The sequence below is a fragment of the Anas platyrhynchos genome, chromosome 9 (genome assembly GCF_047663525.1).
Source record: "Anas platyrhynchos isolate ZD024472 breed Pekin duck chromosome 9, IASCAAS_PekinDuck_T2T, whole genome shotgun sequence".
NCBI lineage: Eukaryota > Metazoa > Chordata > Aves > Anseriformes > Anatidae > Anas > Anas platyrhynchos.
Genome location: NC_092595.1, coordinates 7,095,925 through 7,112,258, shown reverse-complemented (window position 1 = coordinate 7,112,258; position 16,334 = coordinate 7,095,925). Strand labels below are relative to the sequence as shown.

The 16,334-nt window shown below is 48.8% G+C and overlaps 1 long non-coding RNA gene across 1 annotated transcript; it reads right to left on the bottom strand.

The window, feature by feature from the left end:
- Positions 1-265: 265 nt before the first annotated feature.
- Positions 266-7,386, bottom strand: LOC140003222 (uncharacterized). Its single transcript, XR_011811479.1, has 3 exons — positions 6,955-7,386; positions 6,213-6,556; positions 266-5,328 (listed from the first exon to the last, which is right to left on the bottom strand). It is a non-coding gene; the product is annotated as an uncharacterized lncRNA (long non-coding RNA).
- Between the last annotated feature and the right edge of the window lie 8,948 nt (positions 7,387-16,334).

The window sequence follows — 16,334 nt, the reverse complement described above, 5'->3', positions numbered from 1 at the left end:
GAGCATCTGAGCTGTGACCAAAACTAACCCCGCTGTTTAGGAGGGAGGGAGGCCACGTGAGAGGCGGGATCTCTTCTGAGGAATTTCATGCTTGAAAGGTGAGACAAGTCTCCTGAAAAGGTTATTATCTCGAGCAGACAAATCCTTCAGCAGGTTGGGCGCTTTTTTGTATACCTCAAACAAAGAGCCAGCACAATCAAAGAGCTGTAAGATCTTTCTTTTTTTTTTTTCTCCTGCCTCTGTGCCATTCCCTTTCATTTCTGCTGCCCACAGAAACTACAGCACCTCTCCTCTTCTGCTGAATATACATCAAATAGGAGGTGAAGCACTGGCGGTCTTCACAGGAGAAGCCAGGAGGCGAGGGGGAGTGTGTCTTGCATGCAGCACTAACTCGTTTATTTTGCCTCCGGTTCAGGAAAAAGTAAACATAGGGTGGCCCAGAGCAGGCTGAGAAAGGATCCTGTGAAGTGCATGACGAGTGCAGGCGGCACAGCTGAAGGGGTGGGGGTCTGCTGCTGCTGAAGGGCCACGAAGGCTGGTGTTGGAGGACCAGGGGTGCTCTCTGGGTCCCCTCCTGGCCCCGTTCAAGTACCTGTTGCAGGCCCTGCCAGCCTGGCCAGACCTACCTCTTTCCCTTTAGGAGAAAGGCTTTCCTTGAGCTCTCCTAAAACACAGGTCTGCGGATGAACCAGAAACAATAATGGCAACAAGCATTACCTTGGCCCGGAGAAAAGGATTGCTCTCAACCTGGTGTAACGTGCAATCTATTCAGCATGAATTAATCTTGGAAATGCTATCACTGAAGCCTCTGCCATTCTTGCAGTGCACTCTTGCTTTGTGAAACCTTTGCTCGAGGGGCTATTTCTAACATTTGGCTTGTTCTCTTTCAAGGGGCTGTTTTGTTGATTATCTTGCTGGCAAACAGGAGTCATTCACTCCCTAGCAGATACCACACTTATTTTTAGGACAATCAGCTGCACGGACAGTATAGCTGTCAGGTCCAAGGTGACTGAATTGCACTTGCTTTGTGCACTGGTCAGACGATGAAATCGCTGGCCACGCGGTCCCTGGGACGATCACAGCAACACCCCTGGGGCTTGGGGGAAGGCAGCAACAAAAACGCCTTTGTGCCTCAGCTTGTTGTACTGGGAAAGAGCCTCGAAAGTTCACCTTTCTGAAACCGAACCTTTATACGTGTGGATATCGTCCAAGTGTTGCTCTGGATCTTACACTGGAAGGTGAACTGAGAGTACGTTTTGGCTCAGGTGCTGTAATGTGCTTTTATTGCCGTGCTTTGAAATATGTCTTTTCATTTCTCCCCGGAGCACTCGGCCTTTCTGGCAGCTTGAACTCTGTCTCCCGTAGTGTTCAGGGCATGAAAATACTTTGTATTTGCCTGGTTTTTGCATTGCTTTGCTGAACACCTTCGAGGACCACCCTGCCTGGGATCTAGCTGGTGATGCTCGTGTGAGGGATGTGCGAGTGAGCTCAGGACCTTCCTCCTTGCCAGGCACCAACCAAGCAGAATAGGCGCGGTTTTGTGCTCAGGCAGGGGAACATTTGTTTTCTCTTAGGTGTTTCTATCCAGCATAACCTAACGAGCCTGGCCCTGCTTGCAGGATGCATAGGATGGGTGGGTGAGGGTGCTCCATCCCGTATGTCCCCGCTGTGTCACCCGGAGCTGACAAACCCGTGCTGGCTGCAGCTCCCAGCTGAGCCAAGCAGCAGCTCGAGGCTATGGCAGCACACCTCAAATGCACATTTATTAATTAATTAATTTATTTATGTATTTATTTGTTTTTGCAAGTCAAAGATCATAAGGAGAGTGGCTTTATTCTATTTATAGAGGTAGCCAGATGGCTTTTAGCGTGTTTGCCAAAATGTCTTTAGAAATGCTGGTGTTTTGTGTCTGTGCCAGACGGGTCAGCTGCAAAGATGCAGATAGGAGCTTGTGATGAAAACATCCAGCAACAACCTGGTTTGTACTGGACACACAGCAAAGGGCTCCCCTACAACAAGAAGTAGCTCTCCCTGTTCTGTGAACATATCCTCAATGGCACTGATGGCAACCTTTGTTGAAATAACCCATTCCTACCAGACAGCAGAGGGTCACAGTTGTCACACCGACGGTATTTCTTCCCCCTCACATCACGAGGCTTCCTACACAGAGCAGTAAGGTAGCCCAGGAAGGCTGTCCATCCTTCCTTGTCACTGCCTGGGCTGTTTGGATTTCAGTCTGGCACATTTTAAATGCAAATCTGGCGTATCACTGCATGGAGGCTGCTGTTGCATTAGCTGCCTGCCCATCCCAGCATGTCAGGGCTCCCTCTCTGACCGCCCTCCCTAGGTCCCAAACACTACTACTGCCCCCCAGCCTGTGCTATGCCCCCAGCCAAGGACAGTCCGACCGTCCCGAGTGCCTGGCAGCCTGTGGCAGCTCAGCTAGCGGGGGGGAAAAACACAGCCATTATGTAATGGCTTCTTCCAGCCAAGAAAAAAATCCCATTTATTGATCTCCTGTCTGAAAACCTCAGTAACGCCGTGTAATTGATGAGCAGCTGTTCAGAAAAGCTGCTTGGAGGAAGAACATTTATAATTAAAGAGCAGACACTTCAGATTCAGCTCTCCCTCCATTTTCTCGCTGCGTTTCTCTCGGCGACCAGCCGCCCCAGCTGGGCCTTTCGGCTCCTGGTCTCAAAGCACCTCGTGCCTTTCCAGAGCCACGTTGGGCTCTCCCATTTCCCTCCCCGTGCCACGGAGGGGAACTATTCACGGCGCTGTGCGAGAGAGGGGGATTAAGGAAATAGCAAGGCTAACAGATGGGAAGCAGGCAGTGGATGACGTGTAGGCAGGGCTGATGTTACAGCAAGTCTTATCTTGTTAGCGAAAATATGTTGCAGTAAGCAGAGTTCTGGGAGAGAGGCTGGTTGGGGGCATGCAATAGAAGTCCTTTCCGTCTGATGAGGAGCCCGTCTGCATCCAAAAATGTCTCACTGCTAGGTGCCACAGCCCCCTGAACATTTAGATACGGAGCCTCTTTAGATCTGTCCATCTCTGCTTGGCTTTGGGGGTGAAAATGTTTCTGGGTTTCTCTGCCAAAAGCATGCCCGTCCCCACCTGAGGGAAAGCCCAGGGGCAGGCTGCTCAGCTGGCCGTGGTGCCCGGCTCCCCCTGACCAGCACACGCACACGTTAAGGTTCAGCCTCCCCTGCCTCCCCCTCGCAGACACTCTGCAAAAAGACTATGCTGGAAACAGATAATTTAGCATGAGGATTATATTGTGCATTTAGATGTAAATTGCCAGGGAATTGACAATTGCTTTGTTTGAATTGTAATGATCTGATTATGTGGTGGTTGTTGTGTTTTTTTCCTTAGCCTGCATTTTACCCAGTATTTACATCCTTTTACATTCATCTCAAACACCAGTGTTCGCATGTCCTCAAGCTTTCAGCTGTAAATCCTTGAGCTGTCTCATTCCCGTTAGGAAACCCGTTTCTTTGACCTCTCCAGCAAATGTAGACTGGTGCTTTTTCCTTCATTCCCAGAAGATTGCTTATCCTAATTTGTAGAGAGGAAAATCTCACATCCAGAAGCTTGGGTCCTCTCTGGTTCCCGAGCACACAGTGGTGTTTATTCTGCTCTATGTGTCTCCCCTCACTGCTGTACCTTTTCTATGGGATAATAAAACAGATCTACACAGATCTGTCCCCAGCATGGGTGCTTTCACCCACGGGTGCTCCCGTCCCATCAGTGGGTGCTGAGCTCCAGCCCTCAGCATGGATGGCAGGGAGTAACAGGGTGGCCGTCACCCAAACCCATTCCCAACTGCACCCAAAAAAGGAGTGTCTTTTTTTTTTTTTTTTCCCATCCTGAGAGTCAGCAGAGTGAGGGAAGCCAGGGGTTAATCGCCTCTTCCCAACCCACCCAGTGTAGCCGGCGGTGGGAGCAGCCTGGGTGCCAGCTCTGCTGGCGAGGTGCAGAGCAGTAAATAACAGCACCCGAAGCCCTCTGAGGCGCAGCCAGCTCTCAGGAATGCCGTGTCCCGGTCCAAACAAAACCTGCATGTTTCTCCTTGGCCTGGTCTCACTTCTCGGGCCTGTTTCACCGATTGATACAGGAGATAAAAATTGAAATAACACATGCCTGGAAACATCAACAAAGCACTCGCGGCGGAGAGAGAGGATTGCAACATCAGCAGCTCGCGGGGCTTGGATGCAGCCATCCAGCCCCTGGAGCCAAACGGTTAGGAGAATAAATAAATAAATAAAAACAAAGCCAGCTCCGATAAGCCCCTGACCTTAATTGTGTGGATGTACGTGTGTGAAAGCCGGAATCCAGCTTTTCCCTGCCAGCCCCCAAGCGAATTCCTTTGGCTTGGGAGCTGCAAATATTGGGGAGCTCTGGCTGGAGTCTCCCTCTGCTGCCTGCCCCTGGGGGCATCCCAGACATCGAATCCATCCTTGTTCCTCACAGAGGAGACCTCCAGGTCCAGCCCTAGCTCTCCTCCCAGCTCCCACAGACCTTCCCACACAGATGCCTGAAGCAGCAGCAGCCGTTCGCCTCCTGACGCCGCGCTGGGGGTGACTGCGTGGTGCTGATGCCGAGTTTTCCCTTAGCAGCACAACCTCACCTTCATCGATGGGGAATGGCTGCAGGGGAGCCAGGGAGGCTGGGCAGGGTGTGCTGAGCACCGAGGTGTAATGAGAATGGATTTTGTGCAGTTGTTTTGTAATTTATCACCTTCAGAAAATCACCCCTAGTGATGCTTAATGTTTATGTAGGACTCCACGTTGTTAGATTAAGAGGCATCTGGGACACCAAGGTGCAACGAGAGGCAGAGTGCTGCTGGGTTAGAGCTGTGCTAAATCCACGTCCCCAGACAAGTCACTATGGCCACATTCAGCCCTGCTGCTGGGGTCACAGGGCAGCCCCCAGTGCTTCTGCCTGAGCTCTGCCATCTCCAGCTCCCAGTGGGTGCATCCCCAGGGGCATCCCGGAGCACAGCTCAAATCTCCTGATCCCCAGGGTGGCTGTGCCTCCCATTTCTGGGAGCATCCTCAGGGGAGATGCAGAAATGAGAGCTGAAAGAGCCTCCAAGCTGTGCCCGATGAGGAGGAGGGTGCAGGGTCAGGCCACGGGTTGTGGATAACCCACGTGTTGCTTCCCCGTGGTGCATTAAAACTCACCCTCGGGTCCATTTCCCAAGCAGCCCCTCCTCCAGAAATCTCCCCAGGCGGTGTTGTTATTCAGTTCAAATAGCTCAGATCCTCAAGTTCTCTTTTTCAAACCTCTGACAAAAACATGACAGCTATCCCACAAATCAACCATCTAAGGGGAAAAAAAAAAAAAAGTCACATTTAATTACTCCTGAAGGGGAACTTAAAACCGAGGAACACTTATTAGTGCAATATATTTTTTCTCCTGTAGCTTTGAACTGATCCTAATAGCGCCAGCAGAGTCCTGGCGTAACCTTGGAGTGTGTTTCATTATCATTCGGATGGAAACTGCTGTCTTATGACTGCCGTTTTAAAATACAGCACATTTTTATAATTTCGGAGTTGGCAACCAAGCGGACATAACACATGAAATGATATCCAGCCCTGGCACCAAACCCTGCCCTCCGCTTGCCCATGCCGTTCCGTGGATATTGTGCCTGGGTTCAGCCGAGGGCTGGATTTCAGCCCCAAGGTGCTCCTGCAGTCCTTGTCTCTCCTCTGACACAGACACACAGCTATTTGTGAAATCGGGGATTTTAATTTCAATTTTAAGATCTCTCTGGCAGTAGGACAGGCTCTGCCTTCCCTCGGCACCAAGGTGCCAGGTGATGGGGACCTGCAGGAGCTGCTCCCAGGCAGGTGCTTGGGCTTCATCTTGGTGCTATTTCAGAGCCGGGTCAGAGGGCGAGTCTTCAGCCTGAAAGCTGTGAAGTCTCTGTAGGAAATTTGATGTTTTCTAGCCTGCATTGGAAAGCCTTCGACAAATGCAGTGTTTTCAGGACAGCAGTAAGATAGAGTAAGAACGTCACAGGGAGGTGGGAAGCCAGCAAATGTTGGGGAGGGCAATATTTTTGCCGAGGAAATAATTAACATATTTCCATTATTAATTAATGAACAGGCAGGGAAAATTACAGAGATGGGAACATTCTCCCTGGTTTTAGCTCCACTAGGTACCCCGGAAATAATGAGGTACTGCTACAAGATACGGCATCTCACCTGGGACCAGGTGTGCTGCTGCACTGACTCAGAACTTGACTCATGCATGGAGACGTCTCCAAAAATCTCTCAGGGCTCCCTGAAGCCCAGAGGCAGCCAGGGCTGTCTCTGGTGGCTGTCGGCAATGGTTATCCAGGAGCTGTCAGCATGTGAGGCACCGTGAGCACCCCACACTGCTCATCTGAAGCGATGTTTTTACTGCTGTCTTCAGGGCCTCACAGGTTTTTCCCACCATCTCCACCTGCTTCTTGGAGACCGGCATCCTCTGATGGCCACGTCCAGCCCAGGCAGCCCTGGGCACACCAGCTGAGGGAGATGCCCAAAGCTGTGAGCAGCGTCCAGCCCTGGGGACAGATAGGGATAAAGGAAAACAAAGCCAGGTGGCTGTACCAGGGATTGACCTCCTAGCTTCTGAGCTGCTCTGCACACCTGATATTATTTCCAGCTTTCTCCTGCCTTCCTCACAGCCCGTGGCAGAGCCTTGCCAAAAGTCTTTGGGGACAGCAGCCCCGCTGTGTGCCAGGACAGAGGCTCCGGTGAGGCTGAGCAGTACCTGCCAAAGCCACGGTTAGCACAGGGAGCCGACGGCGACACTCACATTACTCACTGCAGGTTTATAAATAAAACCAGCCCAGGCTCAGCCTCTCCTGACACCGAATGAAGAATGCAAGGGAAGGCTCCGCTGCGCTGTCCCACTAAATTTTGTGAAGCTTTCATCTCCAGCAGCCAACCCCTAACTTACGGGTGACAGTTCCTCAAGCAGCAAGCCAGGGTCGCCGTCCCAGGCTACCCGAAGCAGGAGGGTTTCCTTGCTTGACTTTTGCTGTCGCTTGACTGCACTGAGATTAAAGCTGGGTGTTTTCCCGAGTGCTGGACCACGGTCAGGAGGTGGGTCTGAGCTCCACCAGCCCACACCAAGTCCGTGTCTGACCACAGGCATGGGGCTGGGGCTGAAGCTTTAGGATTTCCTCGCACACACCACGGATGACAACGCTCAAAAATTGCTTCCCTAAGTACCTCCTGAGCAGAAATTAATATTAATCAAGGGACGCTCTTTCCCTTTAGCAGCGACCTGATGCTATGACATTGAAGCACCTGACACAGCAGTGATCTCTAGCAGTGAGGGCGTGGTGTGCCCGGTGCCAAGCAGAAGCAGGCCCCGTACGCCTAAGACATGCGGGTATTTTCCCCTGCAATCGTTAGTTGATGTCAGCAGCTGCTCACAGGCTCACTGCTGGAGGATTGGGGATTTTTCTCCTTAAATTTAGTGGCGATTCTGGGTTCTGAGTTTTATCGATTGCAGACACCAATTTCCAGTGGAGCTGCAGCTACGGTTACAGTAAATTGAAGCCAGCTGAAAGCAGGATTTCTTCCTCAGTTATCTGTTATGAATCTCTCAGGGGCAGCCGATGGACCCGAGGGGTCACAGGCTGTGAGCTGCCGTGGGTGGGAGTATTCGGTGGTCCCTGCTGGGACTGTGCCCTTCCCTTTCACCACAGGCACCCCTGGGGTATCATCCACCCCGAGGCACCTAAAACTGGGGGATAAACGAGCACATTTGGGGAAAACAGAGAGGAAACTTCCCACACTCGGAGAAAACTTCTTGCTCAAGTACGTATACATCTTCTTAACACCTAATGGAGAAAGACACCTAATGGTTTCCAGAGCTCAGTAGCTGGATGAAAACAGAGCGCAGAGGTGCTGGAGTGACAATATCTGTTAATGAAAACACAGAATATACGGCCGGGGCGGCCGGCACTTGGCCCGCTGCTCGGCCCGAGCACGTCAGCCGCGCTGCAATCGGCGTGAGCGATCTTCAATTCTCCCCTTTGTCAAATGCCGTAAATTAACAACAGAATAAAAAGCTTTCAGGGGATGTGCTCCCTGACAGTTTAATATAAGTGGCTATGGGATCATTTTCTCCGGATAGGTTTATATCGGCAAAGAAATTACAGCTCGCCTCATAGCAGGTATTTCACTGTTATTGCGGCGTTGCCCGTTCATGAGGAGCGAGTTTCCAAACAAGCCTCATGGGGAAGCCAGGAGGACAGCGGAAGGGGGAGGAGGGCGGTGTTGGAAAAAAAAAAAATCTTCATGGTGACCCAAAATCTTCCAATTTAGATATTATATGTTAATCTCATGGCTCAATTTTCTGACTAATAATATTGCGTCTTCTTGGCCGTTGATTCCCGAGCCATCAGCACAAACCACCAGCAGTCTGTGAGGCCGTGATGAAGTAATTTGTGGTTGCTGTGTGGAACCTATTCCTTTAATTGTGCTTTCACTCAAAATGTGGATAATAGACTTTCACCATGTGCACACTTTCCCTCTGCTTTTCTTCTTTGTAGACAGCTTCACAGCTAAGTATGGGGAGCCATCTGGACCTAAGTTTCAGGAATGCGAGGGTAATGCTGAATTTGATATTAAGATCCCTGGATTTATAACAAAAGCAACATCACTCAGTGTTTTTTTATTATCACTACCTACGAAATTTCATTAACAGTATGGACTTGGCTCATTGCTGAGGAATGCCAGTGGAAACCCTTCCACTGACTGCAGCCAGCTTTGTATCAAATCATATTTGCATTTGGAAATGCTGATCAGCTGAATACAGTACATCAGCTAAACGCAATCTAGGCTAGAGGAAGGTCAGCTGCTTTGGAAGGGAGAGGTTACCCATGTACCCCCTTACTTTTCTGCCTTTGCATGCATAATTTTTCAAAGCAAAAATCATCATATGTAATCTTAACAGCAGATAATCATTTTTATAGTTGTCTATGTGGGACTCCTTCCATAAATAGCAATCTCAAGTCTCCCTCTTACCATGTTGGCCGCAGCTAATTCTTTATGTTGGGTATCTCCAGCAGAGCTCTAGCATAAACGAGCACAGATAACATCATAACACAGGCTTGGTTGGCATAAACCAGGGTTTTTCCTGGTTCTGCTGCAAATGAGACCTTTCCGATAACCTTTCTACCCCGTCTCTACAAATACTGTGCAGTGGTGACAAAAGACAGGTGCTGGTTTCAGACTTAAAGCTGTCACATTAGTTGCTGGTATTAAATATATCATTCCTGCTGTGCCTGCATCATCAATAAATGAAAGTCTCCTGAAGGAGAAGTCTCCAGGGAGGGGAAAGGGCTGCGATCCGGTGCCTGCAGCGTGTGCCTCGGAGACGCGAAGCTAGCAGCAGAAGCTGAAGGCATGATACGTCTTTTTCAGTTTGACCTCAGCCTCTAATTGCGTTTGGCAAGTCGGCCTGGCAGATAAATGGGTTCATATTAGAAAATGGGCTTGATTTATTATGAAATTGATTGCCGCCCTGTCCTGTGCTGAAGGCATTAGTGATAACAGCATCAGGTGCCTCAGCACTTAACTAATGGGCTTCCCCCAGCCTCTCCGCTGCTGCTGGGCTCTTACACACAGCCCAGACCAGCACCTGGACCACCACCTCTGCTGGTGCCTCCTTGCAGACCCCAAATCCTCCCCAGGCAGTGGTGATGTAGGCAGTGCAGGCTGGGCTATCTGTCTGGGCTGACTCAGAAGCCCGTGACCATCCCCTGCTCTGTCACCTTCAAGGCAGGGGCTGGAGATGATCCGTGGGCATCTCAGACATAATTCTTAATTATGTTGGTGTTTCCCAGCACATACAGGCTGCAGAAGAGGGGCTGGTGTGGCCTGTGCAACCAGCACCTTGAAATCTCCTAACATTTTCTTATGCCTGTTTTCTGGAAATGGAAAGGGTTACAGGAAACGTGGAAAAGTATCCATCAAGCATCTTTCTTTTCCTTTCTGTTGGTGATTCTGAAAAGTCTTTTAACCACAAAATAAAAGATCCATTGCCAAACATAACAAGGGAGTTTCACTACTTTTTGCAAACAAAGCCGTATTTGCCCACAGTGGCCGCAATCTGCAGTGCAGTTGTCTCAACTCCCTTGGCACAGCAGAGAATAGCCCTTCCAGCTGGGGCTGATTAAAAGGCAAAAGAAGAAACCAAACACGGTGGCCACTTAGGCCCTGTAAATTATTAGGGTGTGTTTCTTTGGGGAAGCTCTAATCTATTATTTACAATATAGACACGGTTGTAATTTAAAATTTAAAAAAAAAAAAAAAAAAAGAAGAAGAAGAAAAAAAGAGCATTCCCAGTGTCAAAAGTCAGTCTCTTATCTTCATGCCTTTCTCTGTGGACATTCACCCAAGGACCTACCCTAAAATCAAAGGAATTTTGACATTTATTTGACGTATTTGTTAGGAATCTTCCAACAGTTGGGCTTAGGAAACAGTAAATTGCAGACACTGAAGCATTTAGTGGCTTGTTTAGGCAATATTTTTCAGTATTTCTGAAGAAAAAGGATTTTCAGTGATTGAAATGCCCCTTCAGACATTTTCCAAATGAAATGTTTCACTATGAAGGAACACGTGGCTAGAAAGGGAAGTTCACTGCAAGAGAGCCAGTATTTGGACAAAAGTGAAAATTAACTTTTCAGAATAACTGGAAACAATTTGATTTGGGGAATGAAGGCAGGTTAAAGCCTTATAAGTGTTTTGCAATGACTGCCTGCTGGTTGGTCACACTTCTGCTCTCATGTTGGCTCTCATGTCTCACTGTCAATGTGCACCGCCCAAAAGACGGCTCCTGCCCGGTCACTGATATGGGATTCTCTGCCTCTGCCTTCGCAACCAGCCTCAGCAACGTTTTGATGTATGGAGAAGCAGTCCAGCTATGTGTTCACCAAGATGTTTTCCTTTCCTTGAATGCACCAGAGCTGAAAGACCGACAGCAGCCAGATTCTGGGCATGTACAGGCAGCCCTGGAGGGATCCATCACAGCTGGGCAAAGGGCACTTTTCCCATTACGCCACCTCTGGTGGCACGAAGGAGATGATATACGGATATGACAGAGACAGCTGGGAGCCCTATATATTTCCCAGATTAATTTTTATAGGGTGGCACGGTGGCCTGGGAAACAGTTCTTAATATTGCGCAGAGTTGTGTAACGCGTCCCTTTTCCAGGCTCCTGCTTTTATCATTAACACCTCCGATTAGCAAAAGCTCAGAGTCTGAGATGTTCCTTTGATTTAAAAGGTTATAAATTTTGGATGCAATGTCAGAGAGTGAATTTTACTACACAGCTGAGCTGTGGACTAATTAAAAGACTACCCTAGTACTCTTCTCACCCAATACATCTCAGATTTGTGACAGCCTTCAGGAAAACTTATGAATTATGCCACGTGCACCATATGCAATCTATTGATCTCTCTGCGTGTACATATGCTCTGTGTGTGTGTGTGTGTGTGTGTGTGTGTGCTAAAGCCCATCTTCATGATGGTTTCTTCACCACTGTGTGTGTAGATGAAATTTTCTTGTACCAGATTGTATAGCAGTGTGTTATTGTGGTGATATCGCTAATAATGGCTGCGGTCATATCGCTTCCTTGCCACCACTGGGCTACTGCTGTTGTTTGGGTTCAGGCATTTTAGAAGCCAGTTCTGGGCATCACCCTTCAGAGGAAGAGGCTTCACCTGCTCACCTTGTGCCCATGCACAGAGCTGAGATTTCTCTTTGCTGTTGCTTAGGTCCTGCTCCGGGTACCCCGATCCACATAGCTCTTCTAAGGAAATGTCTGCAAAGGGGAAGCTTCTCTGAATATTTAGAAGGGCGAATGTAGGAAGAGGAACAGGGCAATGTATCTTTGAGAAAATAAAAGATCTGGGGTGACCACGAGAAAGTGGGAAATGATATCAGGCTTTGGCTAGTGAAACCCACATGTGCAACCTCTCAAGTTTCCATGGACCAGTCTTCCATTTCTCTCAGTCGTTCTCATCCTGGCTGCTGGCAGCAGTGGATTTGGCAATAGATCAACAGGGAAACAGAGGGACAGCTTCTCCCCTACACATGCAGAATTAGAGATTCATACCAAGATAGATGAGCGAGATTTAGATGAAAGGGAGCTTCTGGCTGAGAGCGTTCATGTAAAAAGTGTAATACAGTATTAGGCTTTTGTGAGTTCCCAGTGTAATAAAGGAGAATTGTGTAAGCCTTGGCAGAAACTCGGTCTTTGTTTTGATGAAAAAAAAAAACTGGAAACATGCGCTTGGCTTCCCTACTGGTTGTAATTATCTGGTGGTATTGAATATGGTGTTAAGGTTATCCGCTGGGTATGGCATGAGCAAGGATCAGGTTCAGTCCATGAATTAAAGCTGCAGAGTGCCGGCTCTGATTTACATACACACAGCTTAAAAATTGTCCTGATGCAACTGCAGAGCTCCCTGGGACTGACACAGATAGGCAGCATATGGAGCCTGTGCGGCAGGAACGGCGGCGCCCGGCGCTTGGCACTGCTGCTCCGTGCTATGCAAATATCTGGGTTATGCAAGAAGGAAACAAGGGAACATAAATTCAGGGGGTCTGCTCCCTCCTGCAGGCACACGCAGAACCCCTGGTAGCTCTAATGAAATTTTTTGGAGATGGTTGAAGGAGGACAGGCTCCTCAGCTCTGACTTCAGTCCTAGAAACGTGCAGTACCTTGAAGGCAGGAGATGGCGATTACTGCTGTGAGCGTGTGAGCAGACATGAACTATCCCCCACACTAAAAATATATATATATATATACACACACACACATATGTATATATAAAGCCACTAAAATCATTATTCATTCCCAAAATGGCAGCACCAGATTTTCTTATCACCTCTGATATCTTGAGAAAGCAGTGCTTTCAAAAATGAGTGCTTTTTTTTCAAGGATTTTGAAATTCGGTGTCACTCATTTTGGATTTGAAATAACTTTGTGAAGGTTTAGAGATGGAAATTCCAACCCATAGACCCTAGAGGAGGTGCAGAATTAGTGTTGTATTGTATTTGCTCAGAAGGCAGCCATACCCTCCTGTCCATCAAAGCTGGGGGATGCTGTTGTCCTGTGTTTAGGTCCAGGACACTAAGCTGAAGTTGTAAATAGTATCTGCAAGATTTCCAACATCTTTCCACAGCAAATTCTTTATGGCAGAAATCCTTTCTCTCATAATTTGCATTTCATGCCTGTTTCCCCAAATCTTTGAAATCAGAAGACCAATTCCTTCCTTTAGCAATAGCACTGTGAAAGCTACTGACTCATAGGAATAACCGGAGTGGGGGATTTGGCTGAACTTCTTGGCTTGATGCCGACACAACATTTCATAGATCTTTTTTAGGTGTTTCCCATTGTCATGGTAACTCTGATCAAAACCCCTTCCATGAATAGCCCTGTCGATTGCAATATGAGCTCCTGGCTGACTGCAGCCTGCAGTTCTGCTCCGGTGTGATTTCACAAGCTCCTCTTGCTTGACCTTTTGTCTCCTATCTTTCCCCAGCTCCCTTATTGCTCAAGCTAGAAATATATCTTTTGTTTTGCAAGAAAGCTTTAAAAATCTCTGTAAGTGGTAACTAACAGCCAGATCTTGCAGCTGACTTCAAGGAGAGAGTTGCCCTAGGAGAGATTACAGGCTGCAATAAGCTCCTCTCCTGCACTACAGAGCACAATAAATCCTTACCAGCATCGGTTCTTGTGGATCCTTCAACCCTGCACCGCCCTAAAACCACCCCAAATGCAGAGGAATAAACTGAGCTATAAGGAGGGGTGGGCTGAGGAAAAGGGGATCCCACCTGTGACAAGCAAATCCCAAGGCCAGGTGTCCCTGCAGTGCCAGCACTGCCCCCCTGACAGCTAAGGGGGGTGCAGCGTGTCACCAAAGCCTAACGCCACCTTGGGCTTTTTCCTTGCCGTGGCCATGGCAGGGCAGAAGGGACACACGCAGGGTGCAGTCCCCTTCCTCCGCCTGCACACAGGGCTCCCGGCTGTGGAGGGGTGCAGGAAGAGGAGGGCAGGGAGAAGCGCCCTGGGCAGTGGCTTCCCAGATGGCCACAACTTTTCTTCCGGGCGTCTGCTCGCTCAGCTCTGGGGTGGAGAATCCGTATTAGTCAAGGCTGCTAGGTTTGGCTTTTGGTAGCTGAGTTTTCTAAACCGTTTGAACAGGCGTACAGAAAATTGCAGCGCTATGGAAATCAATAAGAGTTCTGCCCTTGGCCTTCTGCAGGGCCAGGCTTTCACCAGCTGTCTCAAAGGTATCACGCTTACCAGGAGCTGAAATAGCTTTGTAAAAATAATAGATGTTTTGCATATGTATCTCGTATGAAGTCGGTATGGTTATTGCTAGGCAGGAAAAGTAAGGCAGGGAGAAGAGAAATCTCGTGCCCCAGGGTCAGCCCATCGCTACCCAGGGGACAGGAGAGAGGTCCTGGAGTTTCCCCTCCCATGTGGGAGCCCGTGCTACAACTCATTATTTTAAGCGCTTGTAAAAAGAGGTAGGAAGGCAGGAGGAATAGAAATTACAGGGATAAAAATCCTCCTTTCTATATACACACATATTATATATGTGCTATATATACACACATAGTTTTGTCTTGTCTTGTGTCTTCAACCCTGCTTTAAATAAAAACTCACAGACTTGTCGGTTTCCATCAGGCAAAATTATTATTCGGCTTTAGAAAGAACATCTTGCCAAGTGTTGCAGTTCAAAAATAAGGAAAACAGCTCTGCCAAAATGCAGCAAATGTGATTACACAAAGCCAAGAAGACCATAATTAGATCATTACCATGGAAACAACCTAATTACATGTGTAATGCAGCAAGGTCTGAGTTGCGTATCCGAATGTGTTTTGCTATTGTCTAGCAGGGCCGTGGCAGTGCCGCTCGCCTCGTGTTATTAAGCCACCTTGATCACTTTGGATCGGGTTTTCTTGGAACAAGTCCCCCTCCCCGCTACGGGAAGAGTTGAGCTGCGCATGAAATGGCTCCAGCGAGGCTGCCCGAGGCTGGCACTGCACTCAGGCGGGGGGATGCTGCCCACACTGCCACCTGAGAGCAGCTTCTCTCACACCGAGACCTGCAGTGCCCCAAAAAACAGCCCGCAGTCTCTCAGCCATGGCTAGGAGCTGCTGTTTCCTCTGTGTGCAAGCCTGAGAAGGGAAGCTGAGCTGGCCAGAGTCTTGCTGAATGCTCCTGCCATCTCCGCCTTGAATTGATTTCGCTGCCATGACAGTGATCACAGAATCACAGAATCTCTAGGTTGGAAGAGACCTCAAGATCATCGAGTCCAACCTCTGACCTAACACTAACAGTCCCCACTAAACCATATCCCTAAGTTCTACATCTAACCTAAGTTCTACATCTAAACTGATGATTCACCTGATGATTCACCACCAGGATGGTGTTCAATGGGGATGGGCAGGCAAATGTGCCAGGGTCCCTGCGTGGTGCTGTGCATGGTGCTGTCCTGCCTGCCAGGACTGTGTTGGGAAGGGGGTGTGCTGATAAGCAGGGCTGAGCTGTCCCAAAATGTCTCACCAGGGGAAACCGTGGCACTTCCAAAGGACAGTGACACAGTTCTCATTCTGGGGCAGAGAAAATAAGGCACGGTGAAAAGAGCTGTTTATCCAAAGGCTGAGGCAGAGCTGTGAATAAACTACGTATAGCACAAGGTAATTTCAGGGACTGAGAAAGCCAGACTCATGCACACATACACACCTTGCAGCCTGAAACCAGACCCACGGGGAGAGACGGGGGGGTCGTTGATGAACTTCTGCCATCATCTCCGCAGGCCTGCAGCCCACTGCTGTCGAACCACGTGGCTGTAACAAATACAGCCCGTCAGGTATATATGTGAAATTACGTCCCCGTTGCTGCACACTGGATTTCTGTGCCCATTTTGTGGTCAGGTTGGATATACCTCACCCAGCAGGAAGGGCAGGGGATGGCTCATTAGCTAAGGGGTAGAGTAATAAGGCAAAAGCCAACGGGACTGTCTGGCAGGCGTCCTGCTTCTGCTAATTAATGAGGAGAGATGGCTGCTGGGCCAGCTGCAGATGTTGCTGCAAATTATGCCGTTGCTTTCCCTGGCAGAGAGCTCTCGCTGCAGCTAGCACATCTCCAGGTGTTCTTGCCACAACAATAGTCCCTGCTGTTCGTTTTGTCTCCTTCCAGGGAAAATAAAATGCTTCCTTTTGGTGGGGAGAAATGCTGACACTGGAGAGTTTCTCAAGCCCAGACTCCACTCCTTTAATTTCTTCTCCTCTTGTTGTATCCGT